Consider the following 6811-nt stretch of genomic DNA (forward strand, 5'->3'; position numbering starts at 1 on the left):
AAATAAGAGAAGCTGTTTGTTTACATTTCACTTTTCCATTACATATCCTATACTTAGATTTCCCCTTATGCCTTCTCTGCTTGTTCTACTTTAATCTAGCCTGTATAAGTTAAACAGACAGACAACAACTATATAAATCATTGGCTAAAATATCCTCAACATCCAGAAGTATCAATAACCCCGAAATTTGAGACATTTTATAAACTATCATAAGAGTACATTGGGGTAAACTTGTTTTCAGCATATACTTTCAACTCCTTGAGGGTTATAATCCATTCTTTATTACCCTTGTATCAGTACAGAATAAATTCTCTAGAAATGTTTATTGATATATTTTATTATATCACATACTCACTCAATTCCCACTCAAATGAGTGATTATTATGATGATCTCTATGTCTATCAAAGAATATTATATAAATATAATTTGTTAATTTGACACATATTTATAAACATTTAAAATGAACTTAAACTCTGCATGTGTCTGTTAATGAACTTGCAAATATTTTAATAGAATTTAATGATGTATTTTAGGTCAGGATACTACTAAGTATATTTGCAAGTTATATATCTCAATTTTATTTAGCTATAAAAATACTAAATGCAGTTCTCAAGTGTTTTGTAAATAATGTTATAACTTCATCATTTGTCTCTCCTTTTCTACTCCCATTCTTTCTGAAAAAGATATGGAACATTTCTGAACAATGGGAAATTATATTTTTACACTGTAACTATTGAGATAAATAGGGAAAATACCACTTGTGATAAACTAAGTGCTGTACGTATTTATACAAGAAAAGCAATGTGGGAAAATTGTCTAGAGTTTGATGAATGACACGAGACGCAAGTACTATTTGGTAAGACAAAGAATGGGATAAGCAGCTCTTCAGAGAAAAGTGGGAACAAAAATTTCTGGAGAGTACTTGGGGTGTTTGGTTTTGAGCTGTTTCACAGAAGCTCTCATACTACTTCTCTAAACTGTAACAGGGAAGAACTTAATTTTGTTTCAAAACTCTTAGAATCAACCTGGTAACTTATGATAATAGATTGCAGGGGGAAAAAATAGACACCAAAGAAGGGCAAAGTGTCTAGAATTGCTCCTCTTTATTATTTCCAGTGAGTCACTTACTCCTTCACTGTAAGAATGTAAGTATTGAAACAAGAATGGCCCAGTATGATAATATTGTGCTCATAGGACGATACATGCTGAAAATGACTGCAAAATAGGCTGATATAAGTATACTTTAGCTTCCTACTCTTAGAAAGTAGCTTTTATGCATTTAAACAATGTTCTTTAAAATCTCATGTAAGATAATGATCTCCTCTTTTTCCTCTCACTATGTAATTTTACAGCTGTTTGTATACACACACATAAACATGCACAGACAGACACAGACACAGACACAGACACAAAAACAGAGAGAGAGAGAGAGAGAGAGAGAGAGAGAGAGAGAGAGAGAGAGAGAGAGAGAGAGAGAGAGAGAGAGAGAGAGAGAGAATTTAAAAGCAGAAGACCAATGGACAAGGTTTAGAGTTTATTAGATGATCCTGGGTTGCTATAGCAAACAGCAGGCATAAATGGGAGGAGAACAAAGTGAATGGGGAAGAGAAGAAAGCAGAGAAAGGAGAAAACAATGGAAACAAACACAGGAATGGATTACAGCTAGTAGACTGTGAAAAACAGAAATGTCGAACTGTTATTGCAATGTTTCTGTGAGGAAGTACAGATGAAACTATTAGATGGGTTCAGTTGATTAAAATTGACAGAGTCAACCCAAAGATATGGTCCTTTAACGAAAACATGGTCATTTAATAAAGGCAAAGTGCCAGAGTTAGTTGCAGCATGGAATTATGCATATGAAGTGTCACCCAGTCAAGTCAGTCCTCCATAGCTGGATCAAACCCTCAGTACCCCATCCTCTGTTTCCGTATCTGCTTAATATTGCATATTCTTCGACATATTAGTCACAGAATGTCGCTTATTGAGTGACCAGATCTTGAATTCAGACTCCCTCTTAGAGAACCAGACCTAAGGTTAAACTCAAGTTAACCAACAACCAGCACCTAGCACTAGTTTCCAGCTTACTCCCAAACAGGACCAGTTTCCAGGTTACTCTCTCGAACAAGCCTGCCTCTGGCACTGCACTTCCTAACAACCCCCAATCAGGAAGAAAACAGAAATTAAGCTTATGATTTGGCTCTGAGCACTAGCCAATTATGTTAAAGGACAACAGTTGTGTGCCAGGCTAGAAACCTCTTCACTTGTTAGCCATTTTCTATAAAACCTTGTCGAGCTTGAGGGCTGGAGCCTGCCTCACCAACCTGTCCTGCTGTGTCTGGGAAGGCAGTAATAAAGAGACACTAGTGTGATTGCATCCGGGTTGGCTCCTTGATGGTTTTTGGGAGTAAATGGGCCCAACCTTATCACAACAGATCAAGCTAACAGAAGTTACAAAACTTGAAAATGCTTTGTATAAAGAGTGGATATTTTAAGTCCAGACTGATACTAAGATTGAACCCTAAGTTACGAGAGAGGGTATTATGAATTGTGTTGGTGGGAGAAACAGCAAAACAGCTCACGTCAACTGAAGTGTATTGATTTTTTGAGACCCGGAATTTTTTTTTTTTTTCAGCTAAAATCTCTACCAACTATCTGAAGCTCTTGGGCTGCATATCAGAAATTAACAGTCTGAACCTCAAGTTTGAAAACCACAAATAACCACGTTCATGTTTCAGTTTGACAAAACAAACTAAATGAGGAGAATAACCTGGGGAATGAAGGTCTGAAAGTCAAGGGAGATGATGAAGGGATGCTGAATCCAATCCCCGGTGATTAGCAGGATTACCGAGCATCTAAAATACCTTCTGGAGGAAAAACTATGAGGAGCTCAGACTTCATTGTTCATGACTTCACGTAACTACCTCTGTGAAGGAACTAGAAAAACAAATAGTAGGAAATTGTCGCTATTTTATTACAGGCATCAAATTCAGCTGGGTACCAGAGTCTGATACCATCTGCCCAATTAGCCAAACTATTAGAAATTCTCAAGCATGGCATATAGCATTAGGCTTACTGCTCTAGGTGAACAGTTCATCTTTTGTTCAAGTACTTAAAATTCATCTAAGTCTATGAAAATATGAGTATGAAATCCAGCCAGGATGCATCAAAATCATGCGATGTCATGGCTTGTGAAAATAAGGAGTTTTCATGGAGCAAACAATTGTGTTGTTTGAAAAAATAAGTCATGAGGCCTCAAGCACAGACAGCATATCAGACTTTTGTCTTAGCCCTAAAGATGTACATGGCTCACTGGAGGAAAGCCATGTGGGCTGGAGAAATAAAGGTGTGCAATTAAAGTTCCCAAATAAATCTGTGACTCTCAAGAGTTCTGCTCTGTACTTTTCTACATCCTAAATAGCACTATACGATTCTGTCTAGGGATGTATCATTTTGTTTTTTTTTTTCAGAGCACAGTTTAATAAGGCTTAGAACCAAAGCAGTAAAATAAATAAATAGTTGAATCCATAGAGCACTTTGATCATGTTGTCCACTGACAACAAAACAGAAGAACAATTGGGAGATTTATTATGTATAAGTAAAGAAATATTTAGGTCAACGATAAGTCGGTTTGTACTGTCAAATGGATATACAGCTCACCAGCAGTGTCCAATCTGAGCCAGTTTACTATTAACAACATTGTCTTGGACAGAAGATCATACTATATTGACAGAGTTAATACTCTAATTCTGCAACAATGCATCTAGTGACCGCCAAACAGTGTGATTTGGATGGAAACAGACACATCTCAACATTCCAGGGAGCACTCAGCATTGCATTTGGTCTGATACTAAATGTTTGAGACTTAAATATCACAGTGATCTGCCATTCAGAGTCTACCCTATGGAAGCCATGTGATTATGGTGTTTGATTTAGATTTATCTCAATGGAAACAGTAGGTTCCATCCAAACCTGTAATTCTCTCCTCTGTTCCATAATGGAAAGATTATCAGGTCTACTCAGAAACCAGAACTCCCCACATTGGTTTCCAGACATATAAAGCAAGAAGTGTGTTTACATAGATTGTGTCAAAGAGTCTGCTTGCTAGATTTTTCAGAACTTAGCAAAATAATAATGTTACAAAATATATCATTAAAGGATTACAATTATTACTTGTACCATAAAAGCACATAATGAAGGAAAAGTAACTTTGAACATAAGTCAACTCTACTTCACTTAGCTGGCTCATGAAAAAGAAGGTGAATCTTTAAAACCTAAAGTATTGTTATGCATTCAGCTCTATAGAAAGTATAATTATAGACCATCAAGTAGCTTGATACATCTCTTGATACCTGCTGCCATGCCATTTTTCCTGTTTATCTAATAGAATAGACACCAAAATTAATTTGCTGTCATCTGACAATGTCACTGAACTAGCTCGAAATATTGTCTATTTTTGTTTTTTGGATTACCTGGTTATAATATGTCTACAGAATCCATCACTCTATTTTCTTCACTTGCTCTCATCAACCACAATGATATTACCACGTGATTTTGCTTCTGAGCGTGGAATTCATGTTTAACAAATAAATTACCACAATGACTTCATACTCATATGATTTATTGTTTTGTGATCATTAATCTTGGTTGCCAACTTGGTGGGATTTAGAATCACCATGGAAACCAATATCTTGGGTGTGTTTGTGAAGGAGTTTCTAAACAGATTCATTGAGGTGAGCAGACCTACCCTAAGTAGGGGCTTCAGTATTCATTATCTGGGCTCCCTATTTGCATAAAAAGGAGAAAGCCAAATGAGCACCAGCAATCATCTCTCAGCTTCCTGATGGTTGAAGCAATGTGACCAGACGCCTCAAGCTACAGCACTCAGGACTTCTTTATAGTGATGGATAACAGCCTAGAACTATAACACCAAATAAACCTCTTATTTCTTGAACTGCTTTTGCAAAGCATTTTATTACAGCTATGAGACAAGTGACTAACATAGAGCATCTATGTCCCCTGGTGGCACAGCTGTATCAAGTGGAAATGGCCAGTGTCATGAAGCCAGAACAGCTGTTTGGCACAGTTCCAGCAAAGTTGAGCTGCAAGTTCCAATAATTGTCATTCTGTCTCTCATTTTTAGGTTTGAGTCTTGGCAACTTGCATTAATGGGGACTTTCTACATTATGACTGATTTTCTGATTTTATGACTTTTCCCAAGGAAATTATATCTGAGGTTTTATGTTTTTTTGTTTGTTTGTTTGTTTGTTTGTTTGTTTTGGTTGGTTGGTTGATTTGGTTTGGTTTGGTTTGGTTTGGTTTTCTTTTTGTTTTTTGGTTTGTTTGTTTTTTTTTTTTGAAAAGTCTTAAACTTTCTTAAACTTCTGCTTTTAGGGAGGTGATATTATCTGGACCTATTTTTCAGAAGTCTTCTTTATGCCCCAGAGATTGAGATCCCTAAGCATGGATAAGAACATAACTAGAAATTCATGAGATGATTACTCTAAGAATCTCCTTGGGTTATGCACCCTTCAGCAAACTCAAACAGTATAATAACAAACTTTGACTGGCCAGGAAAAATAGTAACAGATTCTACTTTTTTTTTCCCAATATGCTTAGAGCTCTCTGAAAGTATAGTTTAGAGGTAGTAGGTTATACAGGATACACCCCTGGAAGAATATAATTCAGCAAATAAGATGGGTTGACTAAGGTGATCTTTCCTACTTTATAGTGTAGCGCCTGCATCTGTGGCCGATGTCACGTGATTGAACAGCATGGGTTTTGTTTCCGGGCAGTTTTATAGAAGACTTTCAACTGTGTTCCCAGTACTTCTGATTTGGATACCAAATCATCAAGCTTCTAGCCTCGCTCTAACAAAGACTCCGTGGTGTTATGCAGAATGATTTTGGTCCTGTCCAGTTCAGCCTGTACTTTACTCATGGGATCAGCTTCTCAGGGTTTCTGGTATCTGCTAAGGTGACCATACAGGGCTGTGTACCACATTGTAGCAGCGGATCCTACTGGCCAGTCCAGTCTATCGACCTGCTTGGAGAATTCATCTAGTACCTTCTCTAGCAAGGAGAAGGCTACTCTAGAAGGGTATTCCCTGTTAGCAGTGACCATGCCTGCCAGACTGTCGCTCCAGAGGTAGACATGGCAAAGACACTCTTGTTCTCTGACAGAACCTCTGCTGCCTTTCTCTGAGCATTCCGCAATCAGTTGACTTGTGAAGGTCATGAATTCCTGAACCTGAGCCTCTGGAAAAAACTGAAGGAAGACACTTTTTACATGGCTCTGAGCAGCACTGCTTTAGGTTTGCCTTTGTAGAGGACACTGAGGCTGTAGAGCTTCATGATGCTACACCTTCAAGCTGCAGGCTGGACCCCAGACCCACTCACAGGAGCATGACCTTAGTCCCTCAGAACAGCCGCGGCCAGCTGTTGACGAAGCCGAATTCTTCAATAGGTACCCCCAACCCATGGCTACTGTAGCCCATTTATTTGCAAATGTACAGTTGATTGTAGGTTTAGCTTATTTCTTGCAATGATATATCTATACCCATATCTATATCTATATCTATAGTCATTCACAAGCACTTATTTATTAACATTTACTTGCTTATCACAATGACCCAAACCTTTATTTCTATATGTGTTTATTATCATTTTTTATTCAGCCTGACCTATGCAACAGGGGAATCTACAACATGGAGTGAGGAGGCCCTTGCTTTCTAGTCATTCTCCCTAAGTTTAATATTTGACTGATAGGGCTTCAGTAATAATGCCCCACTGGAGTCAAGCAATGTCCTAAAGA

General features: G+C 37.7%; 1 pseudogene; it reads right to left on the reverse strand.

Moving 5' to 3' along the window:
* Positions 1 to 5755: 5755 nt before the first annotated feature.
* On the reverse strand, positions 5756 to 6351 carry LOC110331848 (annotated as a pseudogene).
* Positions 6352 to 6811: the final 460 nt, after the last annotated feature.

The sequence above is a fragment of the Mus pahari genome, chromosome 14, assembly GCF_900095145.1.
Source record: "Mus pahari chromosome 14, PAHARI_EIJ_v1.1, whole genome shotgun sequence".
NCBI classification, from domain to species: Eukaryota; Metazoa; Chordata; class Mammalia; order Rodentia; family Muridae; genus Mus; species Mus pahari.